This window comes from Lissotriton vulgaris, chromosome 5, assembly GCF_964263255.1.
Source record: "Lissotriton vulgaris chromosome 5, aLisVul1.2, whole genome shotgun sequence".
Classification (NCBI taxonomy): domain Eukaryota; kingdom Metazoa; phylum Chordata; class Amphibia; order Caudata; family Salamandridae; genus Lissotriton; species Lissotriton vulgaris.
In genome coordinates this window covers 1,376,731,019-1,376,746,800 of record NC_141693.1, presented here as the reverse complement: position 1 = coordinate 1,376,746,800, position 15,782 = coordinate 1,376,731,019, and the positions used below count along the sequence as shown (strand labels likewise).

General features: G+C 48.8%; 1 pseudogene; it reads right to left on the bottom strand.

Moving 5' to 3' along the window:
* Nucleotides 1–6,315: 6,315 nt before the first annotated feature.
* On the bottom strand, nt 6,316–14,237 carry LOC147712625 (DNA-3-methyladenine glycosylase pseudogene; annotated as a pseudogene).
* Nucleotides 14,238–15,782: the final 1,545 nt, after the last annotated feature.

The window sequence follows — 15,782 nt, the reverse complement described above, 5'->3', positions numbered from 1 at the left end:
GGGAAATTTTCCTAGAGCGGAAAACCCAATGCCGAGCTGAGGCTGAAGGAGAGAAAAAGTCTGTGAGGGCTTATAATCTGGTGAAGAGTGTGGAGGGTATGGAGCCCTATTTGTATCTTGTGCATAATACACAGGATAGATTTCTTATGTGTCGTCTCAGATTGAACTTACTTCCCTTTATGTTGGCTTCACCAGCAGGTTTCACCACGTCAATTGAGCAGAAGGGACCCTGCGGCTGCGACAATCGGTCTCCGCAGGATTCCCTTCATTTTATCTTGCTTTGTCCCTATTTTTCTATGCCCAGGCGCAGATTCCTAGTAAATATCTTTAAAAAAGCCCAACTGGAACACGCCAGGGATGCACTAGTCTTTTTGCAAAAAGCTTCTGACCCGCTAACCTTGTGCTGCGTTATGAATTTTATCAAGGTTGCGGTCCGACTAAGGATGACAAGGGGAGAGGAATGAAAGACTTGGGACTCTCTATTTTAAAACTCACGGCCCTGTATGTTGGTATTTTTATTGTATTATTTATGTACAAGGATCTAGATTAATATTTAATGCTTTTTTATCTATGTATATGTATGTGTGCTTTTATGGTGTTTTTTTAATCACCGAATAAAGATTCTTGAATTGAATTGAGAGTAGCACCCTGATTCAATACGCAGATGACATTCTGATATTCACCCGTTCCTAAGAAGTATGTCACCAGGACAAATATAGCTCTCCTTATTGCACTTGCTGAAAGGTGCTACAAAGTGGAGAAGGGGAAGGTGCAGTATGTACAGCAGGAGGTTAACTATTTAGGCCAACTGATCCCAGCAGCCGGTCGACAGATCACCCCAGAACCTGCACCATTAGGGCTATGCCACCACTGCAAACAACAAGCATTTGCAATGCAATTGGTCTCGATTTTGGGACCGTATAAGTATTTAGCTCTGCAGCACATTAGCCTGGGTGCTGAAACATCTACTGTTCTTTGACATGGAGGAAAAGTAAGGACCAAACTGCGTGACACGCCAGGCATGGGAACACATGGAGAAAAATATTGCCTTGCCACGGGAAATGGTTTAGTCCAAAGCTATGTTTTTAATATAAAAGCAGGGCCTTTGGTGTTCATATCACTGAAAATACAAGATTTGAAAAAATATTATTGTCTAAGGGTGCTCGTGGAAGACAGTTTCAATGGACTGAAATCTAGAGAATGCTAAAGTGATTCTGAAGAGAAAGGCCCTCAGCAGAAAGCAATTCTGGAATGTTGCTGACCTCTGCTGGTCGTTTTCTATCAAGACAGTTAAATATAGGCAGTTGAATAGAAATAAAACTAAGTACCTACGCGGAAGCAAACAAGTCCTAGGGCTGATCTCCAGAGCCCACAAAGTACATACACATGTAAGTATATACTAAAGTATATACTAAAGTATATATACTAAAGTATATACTAAAGTATATACAAGAGGTTTCGAATGCTCGACCTAAAAATGCATTTGGCCTAGAAGAATGAAAGTATGTCAGTAGCACATTGGAAAACAAAGGAGATAATTTAACATTTTCCACCAGGCTTATTCGGATGATAGCAGTGCCGCAAAGAATGCCGTTCCAGGATAGCTAACGTGATGTTTCGGCAAGACAATTCCACATGTCTCTGTAAGAAATGGTTGGGTTCTTAAGATGTGATGAAATCTCAGATGTGTAACATGCGTCTTGGCTTGGAACGGATATTAATGGCGTAGAAGCTCAATATTCTCCAAACAAACTAACAATGAATGACCCCACTCAAACTGTAGATATCTTCATAAGCGTTATTAGAAGTGCAGTATTGAGTATAATTATATGATACTTTTCTTATCTCAAGAAAATCCCTTGCTGGAACATGATTTATTGTATGCTATTTGATGCTGTATTGGGTTCTATGTAACCATTTACCATCTCTCCGAGTAAGGTTTGGGTCGATCTGCTTTGCTACCCTGAAGATTGTGTGCTAAAGGAGTTTACTTGGTGCTCAGGTTTGAGTCCATTAATTAGGAACAACTCTAAGACACCAGAGAAAAAGGAACCCAATTGACAGAATTGAATGACCTCTGAAAGAGGAGTAGCTAACTGGTGTGTGTGTGATCTCTGTCATCAGTAGCGGTCGGCAGCACTCCATCCACCGACCGCTACTGTCTGTCATGCAATCCCTGAAATGACACTGCTCTCATGAAAGTGAGGACAAAAAAGTCTTTCATAACCTGGCTGGTTGACGTAAAGTACACTACTTGATGTCCAGAAGCTGGCACCACAATAATGATTCAATATCTACAATAACATTTAATGGCGAGAGGAAGGGCAGCCATGGAATTCTTTCTGCCATAGGAAAAAAAAATTTGTTTGAAAATGACTCAGATAGCTTAAAATTGGTTTTCAAACCTGGCCACTGCGCAGCTAGTCCTGATTAACAATTACTCACCTGTTTGATGCAGCTTATCATGGTATTAGTTGGGGGAGGGGTGAGGTTGAACACAATCTTTCCAATTGCAAATTCCAGTGGATGAAAGAACAATGGACCAGATGTAGGTAACTTACATTTACCGATTTCTTAATAGCGATTATTACCGAATCGCTATTAAGGAATCGGTAAATGCAATGTAGGTAGGTGGTAGGAATCGCTAAAATATTATCGATTCCTTAACATTCCTTAACAAGGAATCGGTAATACCGATTCTTTATTAGGAATACCTAGCCATTCATTCCTATGGGCCAGGAGGCCCATAGAAATGACAGGGAAGACATTCACTATTAGCGATTCGGTATTACCGAATCGTTAATAGCGGGAGGTATTTCAAGGGTGCCATGGTGTCCAAAGGACACCCTGTTGCACCCCTGAAATGTGCAGGTGTGCACATGTGGCGCAAATACATGCCCTAAGGGCATGGATGTGTGCCACATGGCACATACAAAAAAGCAAAAAAGTGCTTTTTGTAAGTAAATCGCTATTTACAACGAACTTGGAGTTGGTAGTAAATAGCGATTCCTTAAGGCTGAGGTGCACTGTTTTTAGTGCTATCTACATTGCATTTAAGGAATCGGTATTTCTGATTCCTTAACCCCTTCGCTGCGGCGGCTATTCCGCCGCAGCGCTAAAGGGGCGGGGCGGCCGCGCGGCCGCCGCATGCTGGTGACAGAACCGCTCCGTCACCAGCTACAGTTGAGCTGTGCTGGTGACGGAGCGGTTCCGTCATGACCCGCCCCGCTCTTTAGAACGCCCGCGCAGGCGCGAAATCAGCGCCGCGCAGGCGCGGCGGCCGGGCCATGACGGAACCGCTCCGTCATCAGCACAGCTCAACTGTAGCTGATGACGGAGCGATTCCGTCATCAGCATGGAAGGGGTTAAATGCAAGAGCAAAATAAGGAATCGCTATTTAGGGATTCCTTATTTTGCATGTAAGTTTAGAGTCACCTACATCGCACAGTGCTAAATACCGGTAGATAAAGCTGAAATTTACCGAATTTCGGCGTTGCCGACCGGTATTTAGCCACCTACATCTGGCCCAATGTGCGTTATTGCCTGCCCATCAAAAAGAATACCTGTCTGCATATCTGCGAAGATCAGCATATGGTCATTTGAAACAATGCAGAGAGAATGTTTATTCTATGACTAATAAAGATGTCTGCTGGCTGAGGGAGAGTGGTCAAATTGGCAGAGAGCCCGCTGTTGCCTGTGGAAGAGGGCCTGCAGTTAATGAACACCTGCAACCAATGACAGGCTTGGCAGTCCAGCTAATAGATCACAGCCATGAGACATCCCCCCCGGCCCGCACCCCCCCAAATGCCTTTCCTGGCACTAGAGTCAAGGGCTAAGATGCTGCCTTATCATGGCTCAGGGCATGCAGATGACCAAGACAGCACAAGACATGCACAATTAAGATCAACAGCAAGAAGAAAGAAATTCAGCAGATATGTTAAATTGAGGCTTTCCACATGCAGCCCAGCAGTCACCCAGAGACCTGCCCACATTTGAATGGGTCACTCATGCCAAATCACTGAAGGTTGATTCCCTGAAGGTGAGAGGGGACGCACCAGTGACTTCTGTGGACCAGGTATAGGTGCGCAACCTGGGACTGCTGTGTGTGGCATAGCAAAAGCAATGGTGAACCAGGCTAGGCCTGAGAATGAGGTGACAGGGCGAGACTGAAATTATTTTTCACCTAAGCAATGGCTCATGCTTCACCCGCACTGCTCAGAGGGCTGTGAACCATGCATTAGTAGTCATGCTGGGTTTGGGGTTCACGTTTTGACTACCATGCCTTCTGCAGTCCTAGCAGTGGAAAAAGATGGCTTGGCTGAATGCGGCCTCCTAAGATAGCCCTTGTTTCCAGGTGCCTATTGACCCCCAACTGTCCTGGCATGGAGGAAGGGAATTTTCCGTTGCAGAGAGGAGTGTTGGACCTCACGGCAGTTAAGAAGAAAACTACCAAATGTGCTAATGGCACACAGCTATGACTCAGGATGAAAAACCTTGCTACATTGTAATAACGTTCTTCACAGTAACTTGAAAGAAGAAATAAGCATCATTTAAGTTGCAGTTAAAAACGTAGAATGAAAACTTGACACTGTTTTTAGAGTCTTGGCAATAGAAAAGATGGAAAGAGTGGAGCAGTGGAGACCTGACTCTAAAGGAACTTGTGCAACCCGAAGAAACAAAATCGAGACACTAGACTATCTGTTAACGGGTACACAGGGCTCTGAGGAAGACTTCTGAGATTTGTGAAGTCCTTCCTGGGAACTCCAACAAGGTCCTTGATCCAGTGAGTCATAGGTGTTGCATCTCTGGGAAGGTGTCTGAAGAGACATTCATACTAACAAGTTAATCCTGGTTGTGCCCCTCTCTACAAGGGCTCATTGAGAACCATTAAGTTTATTGTAGGGTTATGCTAAGATGGGAATGATCATTTGTTATTCAAGGTACCATTTCATTTGGGGTGCCAAATTCATGTCGAAAATGACCTACTGGCGAGGTGTTAAGCAGTTTGCTTTAATACCTTTCCTTTGAGGATCTTTTAATAAACAAATTAAAACATTAAAAAACAAAGTCATTGGCAATTCAAAATGCTTTGGGAGCCTTCTCCTTCACAAACATTGTGCTACAACCTGGGCATTTGGAAATCCACATACTCATTTACTAATCATGGTTAGGATTCATACAACAATGTTACTAAAACCAATTTCTCGAAATACAGTATGCAAGAGATTTCTGCTTTTCTGTTATTTAAGTGACAAACCTGACATCAATGAAAATTATTTATGTTATTGAAAAAAAAGCCTGGGGCACAACAGATAAATTGTACAAAAAGTGTGGGTTGTGTTTAAACAATTAAAATAAAAACACAGGTTTACAAATATTATATTGAGATGATGCAACTAAAACTAAAAACCCCATCCGCTCAACACTTTTCCAGACTAATTCTGCAGTAAATGCAGCTGAGGGGTGAGCTCGAACAAAGTAGAATGATCATTCAAAGAACCGTGATAGAAATGTAAAATCAATTTGCTGTAGCTGTTGGTTCGGACCAAATTGAGGGCCATTCTGAAACCTGATATGAAAATAGCGGATGCAGAGCATCCATACATCGCAACAAAACACACCACATTTTAATGTGGAGCGGTCCCATGCCTGCTTGAATTTGTAGATAGCTGAGATTCAAAGTTACAACCAAGACTGTTAACTGAAAGACGTTCGAGTGTGCTGCATTTTAAAGTTAATTAGCCCTTAGTTTGTCAACTATCCCGTAGATCACTGCAGTCGGTACCCACCAGGGTACAACATTACTCACCCGTTGCAGGGGCACATATTATAAGCGTGTGAATAAGTCTGAGAACCAAGTACACATGCTGCTCTTATACAGCTCTCCACAAGGTTCAGTGCTGGTCTAGCTGCAATAGGGCACGGGAGAGATCTCTTTTAAGAATATATGGCCGGAAACCTAGTGGCCAGTATATTTTGTGACAGCCTGGTAGATTCATTATTAGGTTAACTTTGTACGCCATCAGTCGCCTTAAGCTTAGGACACATTGGGAGAGGCCTAGGAGTGTTCCTAGCGGTTGATAGGCAGTGGTAAATAATGGGCCAATTTATTTAAAATCCTGGAACCCAAAGGCTGGGTTGCTGAATGCAATAAAAAAAAACGTATGTTAACTTTTTTTCTTCTAACAGTGGCGATGTAACAGTAAAGTTGTAAACGGTATTTCCATAGGATTCCCCTTGGTCAATATTATGAATTATTTTCACTGTTTACAGTAAGTTATAAGATGTTCATCCTCCCTGTAGGCGCGCCGCTCCCTAGCTGCTCTCCTGCTCGGCGCTCTTGTTCCGTACACTCACAATGTGATTGCCCCGTAGATAGAAATGTAAGGCTTTGGTCACCCACTCTCCAGCGGAGGTGCCGATCCCAAATACGGGTGCGCTCACTATAGAGGCCTGCGGGTCCTGATCAGATTCCACCCAAGTGTCTGGGTCACTATTCTGCCAGGCTGCCCCGTGCCACCGAAGGGGGCCACCTAAGAGGGTGGCCACCCTTAGTGCCACATGATGGCACAGACCCCAAGGAGCGGTCTAGAGTCTGGGACCTGGAGGGTCCCCAGTGATGTCATTTTCCGCGGGGGAAGGGCGGGCCGGGGGTATATGGCCTGGGGTCGCGGGCCTGGCGCCCTCTTTGATCCCTGGTCGGCCTCATGGACGGATCCTCCCCCCTTGACCCCGATGAGCGGTGCTGCCCGGACGCTGTTTTCTGCTGAGGTGAGTGGTTTCTCCCCCGGTCCCTCAACCTCCCTCCCTGCCCTGGGTTCTTCCTCTGGGTCCTCGGTTCCGGGTGCTGCCTGGCAGGGTGTGGGTTGCTCTTCTGGCTGGCCATGTGCTGCGCGATTGGGGGCGAGAGGTGGGTGGTGGTCGCGGGGCTGTGATCCGGGGCGGGTGGGGGCCGGGGTGCCGTTGTGGTGTTGCCTCGGGTCGGGGTCGCCTTTGTCTTGCGGGTCTCGGGGGGGAGAGGTTGTTGAGCTCTGGCGATTGAATGGTTTTCTTATGGCCGGATTGGGGGCCTGTGGTGGTGTGGCGGTGCGGTGTGGCCCCGGAGCGGCCGTCCCTCTGCCTGCTGGTCTCTGGGTGGGGGAGTGTGGCTTCTGTCTGGATTGCCCCTGCTTTTCTGGTGCCTTTCCGCCCCTCAGCCGCATCCCTGTTGCCGTGTCCCTTGGCGCGGCTGCCCCCCTTCATGGATGGTGTGCCCTGTGGCCCAGCGGCTCTCCTCTCGCTGGCCCCGGGTGGGTGTGCGGCGCACCCGGGCTTTGGGGGGCACTTGTGAAGGCACGAGGTGGTGGGCTCTGCCGCGGGGCTGGGCCCCCCGTACACTCCGCATAATTAGCACCGATGTAGGACCAAAGGACGGCAGAGGCGGCCTATGCATCCTTCAGCACTTTGAAGCTTTACTCTCAAATGTTAAATGGAAGCCCATGTGCTTTGACATTTTTTACTTAATGTGACGTAAATGCAGATGTCTTGTTTGCTCTTTGTGACTCTCGTCAGTAGGCCTTTGCCAGGTGAAAAAAGATTTATTTGTGGAAAACTGCTCAACAGTCTTGCGTACAGCCAGATACATCCGCGTACCCCGGGATTGCCGCTGCCCCTCTGGTCGGGCTGGTGGGGTGGCCTCCCCCCTCCTCAACCGCATGGCTCGTGGCGCAGGCCGCCCCGGAGTTTGCTGCAACGGCTGCCTATCACGCGGGAGCCTATCGCGGGGGTGCTTGGTGGCGGCCGGGGACCTGGGCCCCTGTGTGCTCTTGCGGCCTACTCCCCTGCTCCTGCCCACTTCGTCCTATTCAAAGGCGGGTCGCGGGCGCGCCCTGGGCTGCTCTCATCTGCGGTTGGCTTAGTTGGTTCTGGGCTCTTGGGGGAAGGGGTGCGTTTCCCTCACTGGTCGCCTGGGCCAATGTGCGCAGGCATGGGTGGGGGGGCGGGCGGAGGCATTGCCGGGGTGGGGACTGCTGAGCGGGCCAACGATGACGTGAAATTTATTGTATGCAGCGCGAATTTTAGCCCGTAGGGGTATGAGCGCTTCCATATGTTTTGGCAATTTTGCGGCGTCTGCTTCACTCGCGACGTGGGCAGTGCTGAGTTTAGCTTAAATGGAGTTTAAATAGCGGGAACTTTACCCATAGGTGCCTTAGGGCCATATGTATCAAAACATTTCCCCATAGGCACAGAATGGGCAAAACCCTTTGAAACATCTGGCTTTTAGCGCTTTACATGTAATCAGGTTGCACATATCATTTGGGATATGAATAGCTTAGAGGCACAAATTGCTATGGTTGGAAACGCACATTTGCAGCTGTGTCTAGGTGATGGGTTTATGGGCTTATTAGCACCAGAAGCTATAGCACAATGGTAAGTCTTGTGTCTGTAGTGGTCAAAGGCGATCACAGGAACTACACAGGGTGCGCCGCTTGCGGACAAAGGAAGTAGCAAGGCACGGCTGCCCGGTGCGGGTGAAAAAGACGTACCAGTGGACGAAACAGAGCTGGCCACCCCTGCGGCTGCAGAGTCCAAGGGTTCGTCGGTGCTGAGCTCTGCGCATGCCCAGTACGTGCTAAATAGTCCAACCCCGGCACAAATAGTGATTATCACCGGAGCCACGTAGGGATCGATCGGGAGGTATTTCCTCGTAGAAATCGTGCTAGTTAGCACACCAGATCCTGACGTTTTGGCTCATGAGGTTTATCTACAACTCCAAAACAGTTGATCAATTGACAACGTCTTTTTTTGCTAGGTACATTACTTTTACCTGCACTGTAATTTTTCCTCACTTTTATTAGAAAATTCTGGTATTAGTTAGAGAAACGTGAGTAAGGTGAGGATTTGTGCACCCCGTCCTGAAGAAGGTGCTTCTGGCACCGAAACATGTCGAAGCACACAAAAAGGAGGTAATGCACATTGTCAGCTTAGTGACCTCCCACCCCCATTTTTAACAGCACCAGCCCGGGGGCTTATTAAATAATTTTTAGTCACCCCACGAGCCAGTTTCTTTTTAACTATCACTATTTCCCAAACCCCACGATACACTCACATTTATTCAAAATACCCCCTCACCAACACCACACATAGTCTAACAAGTGCTCCCACGTCCCCGTAGGTCGCAGCACGCCGTACCCCGTAGAGGGGTACGATGACCCCGATGATGAAGAATGACACCAAGGGGCCCTGTTGGTGTGTGAGGGGACCTAAAAACATAAAGGTGTTCCCCACTGTGGAGGAGACATCCTTAATCTCAAGGAGTGGATTCTAACTGTTTATTTAAATATTCCCAGGGAGAATGAATCCATTCTGATTTCTCTCTCTCCCCCCTCTGATTGTTAATTATTCCCAGGTTCTCCCCAGGTGTCATTACTGTCCCTGTTGTGGGGCGCGCAGGTTACACCCCATGGAAATAATACATTAGTAGTTAACTGGTGAGTCTGCGCATAATAGGTAGCCCCTGTGCAATAATTGGATGTATATTGTAAAACAACTGATGCAGCTGGGCAATTTGTTGTTTTACTGGGCAATAATCGGGGTGTCTCTCTGTAAGCAGTGGCAGAGTGTGGGCAAATTTTGCATCCCCTGTGACAGGTGTATCCGGGCATATCACGCATTCCATGTGCAATAAGGGAATGTGTTCGTTTGTACAGCAACTGGTGCGCAAGTAAGGGGCTCTGACCCAGGCAATTGAGCGAGCCATAGGCTTACCTGTCAATGCTGGTGAGGGGCTGTTTTCATGGATTGTTATTTCTTCCAGAAATGTACGGGTTTCATTCTATAAGGGTCAAAACACGCCTAGCAAGCTGGCCTGCCAGGGCTCAGAGCAGGAACATGGGAAGAACACACGGGCCAGTGTGTGGGGTTCTGGGTCAGCACGTCCAGGATTGGAGTGTAACCTGTTTTCGAATTTCAAGACAATCGGATCAAGTACATAGGCATCACTCTGAGAAGGACAGGTGGGAACGGAAGCAGGAATGGTCAAGGGTACTCCGGTCTCGGAGCCTGAATGCTGTTCCTGGTTAAGTGCTCTTGGGGGGCAGGTAACAACCTGGATCTGACTTCTTGTGGGCGAGAGTAGAAGCAGTGTTAAGGGTAGCGGTTGTGCAATTACCATGCCCCCTTACACATCAGCCCCAGTTGTGCTCAAGTACCTATGCATCTGCTGGCCTCAGCTCATAGGTGACAGGAGGGGTAACCACAAGGGGAGATGGGCAGCAGACTGGTATGGTTTTCATTAGGGGGGTGCCGAGGGATCTTCTCCAGAACTTATCAGAAGGTCAGTACTTGTGTCACACTATAGGGTTTGCACACAGCAGCGGAGAGGGCCTGCCCAGGTGGACAGGGGCAACGGTATTGTCAAGTCTAGACTTCCGTAAGCGCGGCTAGGGCCCGCCAAGGTGCATCCTTTTAGCCCTAAAGGGGGCCTGGTTTGCTTCTTTTGACACACTGCTGTGGGATACAAATGGGTCAGTTCTGTGGGACGTATGCTCCGTTGGGCAGAGCTCCTTAAAGTAAGGAATGTGGAGCATGGACCTGGGGTAGCCAGCTCAGGCTTGCTCCTGGGTTATAAAGTTGAAGTGATGGGCCAAGGGGTGCTGCACCCTGTGTAAATGATATAGTACAGCATCTAGTTTGCCAGTTCTGTATGGGACCATCATTAGCAACAGCAGCTGCTTATATGGATAGCAGTATAGCCTCTTTTAGTTCCCCCAGGGTTGGGGCGGGTGAGGTCAGCAGCTTGGCAGCCGGAAACGGAGTAGAGAAAACCATATCCGGGACGGAGCAATGTGCACTCGGCAGTCAAGCTAACTATGTTTCAACAGAACCATGATACACTGTCGGGAATAAATGCAAGGTTATGGACTACACATAAATAGGCCTTTCTGTATGCAGGGTGCGCGAGTGAGCCATTCCCAGGATGGCGCGATGGGCCTTGACAGTGCTGAAAGGGAGGGGATGGAGCACTAATACGGACATCTCCAGAGCACAGTTTGCAGTGTTAGTAAAGAGGTTCAGGGACATTACGGATACAGTTCTCAGTCCTGAGGTGCGGCAGAACTGATAAGGGATTTTGGTTGCTGGGCAGCACTGCTGTCCAGAGGAGCAGAGGACATGTCCTTGCTTGAGCCGAGGAAGGCCTCTGAATGAACAGGCTGTAGGTCACTTGGTCTATAGGGCCACTCACTCCGCTTTTGAAGCAGCTCTCTTTTCTGCGACTTTTGCGCTGGCTTTCTTTGGTGGTTTTAGAATGGGGGAGCTAGTGGCGAGTTCCAAACAGGACACATTAGGAGTAGCCTTGTGCAGACGGGATGCTGTCCTGACTGGCGAGGTCCTGACTCTAAGGTTGAGGAGATCTAAAACGGACCAGGAAGGGGCAGGAAAAGTTATATTGTTAAACAGGTTGGAAGTTGCCAAGTACTGCCCAGTGCGCCTAATTGCGAGATACCTGGCGCTGCGCCCCCCCTGGCGAGGGTTACCTCCTGATGCATGCTGCTGGGTCACCTTTGACCAAATACCAAGTACAGCGCATAATGGAGGTGTGTTTGGAATTTGCAAGCAACAAGGTCCAGGGCAAGCGCTTTTGCAGCCACTCCTATAGAATAGGGGCAGCAACCACGACTTTCCAGGCAGGCCGGTGGAACACATCAAACAAGTGGGGCGTTGGGAGTCAAGTTGCTAGAAGAATTACATACGTTCTTAAGAGGCAAGTTTAGGCACGGATCCTGAATTTTGAAGTGCCGTTGTGCGACCTGGAGTCGGTGTTATCATGTTTGCAATGTTTGAAGAATTTGGGTGGTGTACATAATAAACAATGTGTAAAACATCTGCCTGGGGCGCGGGGGCCTGCTGCACATGACGACGAGCACTTTGTGCGAATTGAGCAACTTGCTGGGGACTTGTGAGTTATGGTGGTCCGAAATTACCCCGAGGCTATCTTGGCGGGGCGCAAGGTCAGGGGAGGCAATGGAGACCTCACGCAGGCGGGTGAACAGCGCAATGCGCAAATTCACGAGCAAAGAGGATTTGGTTTTGTCAGACATGGGTTGCTACATGCAAAAGGCACAGGGTTCTTTGAAGAAGATGGCATACACCTATCCAAAGTGGGAATGGACCTCTTCCTGCTATATTTAGCGGAAGCGTTGGTAGCTGCAGGTTGTAAATAAAAGAACAATAGAAGGTGGGGGGGCTCTGGGGCGACGGGGGCCACACCCAGAGCCATGGCGGAGTTACAGGGCGATCCAACTCTGGAAGGTACAGAAGGATACCCTCTACAGGAGCACAGTAAGGGTGTGAGAGGCAATTATCCCCAGGGAGATCCTCGGTGGGATCCTGGAGGAGTGGCGGCGCCCCGTTAGTCCTTTGGGCGGTTGTGGACCTGAGCAACCGGGGGTTGCCTGCAACTCTCCGCCCCCGTAGTGGGGAGGGGCGTGAGTAAGGGGTGGACTGGAGGTCCACCGGGGTAGGGGCTAGCCCTTTCCCCAATATTGACAACACCCCAGCGGTTAACACCACAGGGGGTTTATGGCTCATCAGGTGGGCAGGTGGCGAGGGGCGGCCTGACCCTGGATCGCCCGTAAGATAACCCAACATGTTGGCATAATGTTTATGCAAATAGAGCTGCAACAACTTTCTCCAACAAAACATTGTGTGGTGTCTGTTATTATGGGAAATTGTTGTGAGCGGGCTGGGGTATGGGCCGATGTTGGCACTTTGCCAGGCTGCCCCGGGCCACTGAAGGGGGCCACCTAAGAGGGCAGCCACCCTTAGTGCCACTTGATGGCACAGACCCCAAGGAGCGGTCTAGTGTCTGGGACCTGGAGGGTCCCCAGTGATGTCACTACTGGTGGCGGAAGGGCGGAGCCAAGGGTTTATGGCCTGGGGGCACGGGCCTAGCGCACTCTTTGATCCCTGGTAAGCCTCGTGGATGGATCCTCCCCCATTGACCCCGATCAGCGGTGCTGCCTAGACGCTATTTTCCCTCCCTACCGCAAACCCGGCGGTCGAGCAGCAGGGGGGTAGTTATCTAATACTATTTTGCTTTGTGTTGCAGGCGGAGTTACAGGGCGATCCAACGCTGGAAGGTACAGAAGGGTACCCTCTACAGGAGCACAGTAAGGGTGCGAGAGCCAAATTATCCCCAGGGAGATTCTTGGTGGGATCCTGGAGGAGTGACTGCGCCCCGTTAGTCCTTCGGGCGGTTGTGGACCTGAGCAACCGGGGGTTGCCTTCAACGCTCCGCCCCCCGTAGTGGGGAGGGGCGTGAGTAAGGGATGGAATGGAGGCCCGCCGGGGGGAGGGGCTAGCCGTTCCCCCAATATTGACAACACCCCCGCGGTTAACACCACAGGGGGTTTATGGCTCATCAGGTGGGCCGGTTGCGAGGGGCGGCCTGACCCTGGATCGCCCGTAAGATAACCCAACATGTTGGCATAATGTTTATGCAAATAAAGCTGCAACAACTTTCTCCAACAAAACATTGTGTGGTGTCTGTTATTATGGGAAATTGTTGTGAGCGGGCTAGGGTATGGGCCGATGTTGGCACTAAGGTCCATGCGATCAAAGCTCTTGTCTATGACAAATGTTTGACAGGTCTGTGAATGTCCGTTGCAAAGCTCCAAGTCCCAAATAGGCTTGCAAGCCTCCTGCCTACGGCATGCAGCCCGAGCTTCCCGCATACAGTCCAGCCCCTGCAGCAGATCAAGCGCCCGCAGTAGCACGGCTGCCCCGTCGCCCTGGCTTGACACGTTCAAGCAGTAGAAATACCATAGATCTGGTAAACATACATCATCCCCTTTGGCATGAACATGGCCACATTCCTGCCCGTATGGCATCTACCCACGGAGTGCGATGCCTTGTCATCCCTGGCCCAGATAGGCTGCTATCTCCACGATGCTGCTGCGCAGTTCATCCTCACCAGGCAGCCTTTGTGTCAACACCTGCCCTAACAGGGCTCGAGCCAGGTTGACGTAAGGACAATCAAAGAATTCGGATCCGAGTTGTGAAGGCTGGATGACTGGCCTGGGAACAGGTGGGCTCACAGTTTCCCTGTTCTGAGTCGACAAGCAAACGATATTCGAAGCAGGTACATGGAACTTTTTTCCTGTTTCGTTAAACGCAGCAGGCACAGTTTCCAAAAGTTCTGCCCATCTTCCCCTCCTCACTGTTGAATTCTGACAAGCAGAGAGTGGTGCAGCCATCTTGTAAGAGAATGTCTCTAGAGACTCTAATGCCCTGTAGTCATAGAGCTAGAAGAAAGACTATCCAGATCATCCCTTACAGGCGCTGACATTCGTTAACAAGCATTTGCAATGCAATAGCACTCACATTTACGCTAGACCGATTGCATTGAAAGTGGGAGTGGGGCAGGCGGCCCCAGGAATTCATGGACTGTGGGAGGGGGGGATTTACGGGAAGAAAATAGTGTTGGAAGTAAACAGGCCAGTAGCCAGGGAAGGTTACAAATGATGACATGGCCGTCATAGGGAGGGATTAACAAGACTATAACCAATCGGAAGGAAGCATTTAGAACCTAAGCCAATAAAAAGATGGGCGGAGAGTGGGCAGAGCTTCCATGAAGCTTCCGTGCTATACTGAATACTTCATGCCTCGCTGCAAAGCTAGCCTCAACCTAAAAAGGAGCATGCAAAAATTCTTGGGGCCTTGCAATTAAGTTCGGCAGTGGATCTTCAACTCGAGGCCATGAAAAAGGTGAATACCGTCAACGAGATGCTGACATGGACACCTGAGATGCACAATACCTTCTGTAAACTAAAAACAGAGATAACACGCTCACCTTGCTAGGAACACCCTACTACAGTAAGGAATTCTTCTTATTTAGCCACAGTGATGAGCGAGTCATGTCAGCAGTCTTGACGCAGAAGTATCGCTTGGGGCACAAACCCCTTGAGTACTACAGCAGACACTTAGGGGCAGTTGTATCAACATTACAATTTGCGAATCTATAATAGCGAATTTTACCGATTCGTTATTATAGACTTGCAAAATGCAATGTATGTAGGAACTGCTAATATTTGCGATTCCTACTCATTCCTTATTTGCGACTCGCAAATTCAGAGCCGCAAATAAGGAATGGCTTCCCATTCATTCCTATGGGCCAACAGGCCTCCTAGCTCACATGATGGTTATCCGGATTGTGTAAATCACTGTTAACAGTGATCATTGTGCCTCAAGTGGCATGTGGGACTTTACAGTTGGGGATCACCTGCTAAAAACATAGTCCTCAAATTATGTAGAATGTAAGTCAGTGGAAAGGTTGTCATAGTAAAAAGAGAGCAAGGGGCCTACCAGGAGCCTAACAAAATAATAGTACAAATACATAAGTTAGATGGTGTAGTTGAAGAATCAGCTAGAGGCGGAATGTTATAATGGAAAACGATTGTGATATGACAGAAAACTATACATTTATTGATGAAAACGAAATCACGTCACTGTTAACGAAATCGCATGTTGTGAACTCTATCACCTGTTTAACAAAATCGCTAATTGTTAACTAAATCGTCCATTGCGAAATCACCTGACTCATAAATACATAGTCAGGCAACCTCTTAGAGCCAGGTCCAGGGTTACTGATTTATAGGTCATGAGTAGGATACCCTAGATCAATCCCACAGATAGGTGCAGTTGCATTACAATGGTCAAAGGAGCATGACCCAAAAAACACACACATGGCCGGTGGGGGAAGGGGGATACACGCGCTCCTAAAACACCATCAAGTCAGATGC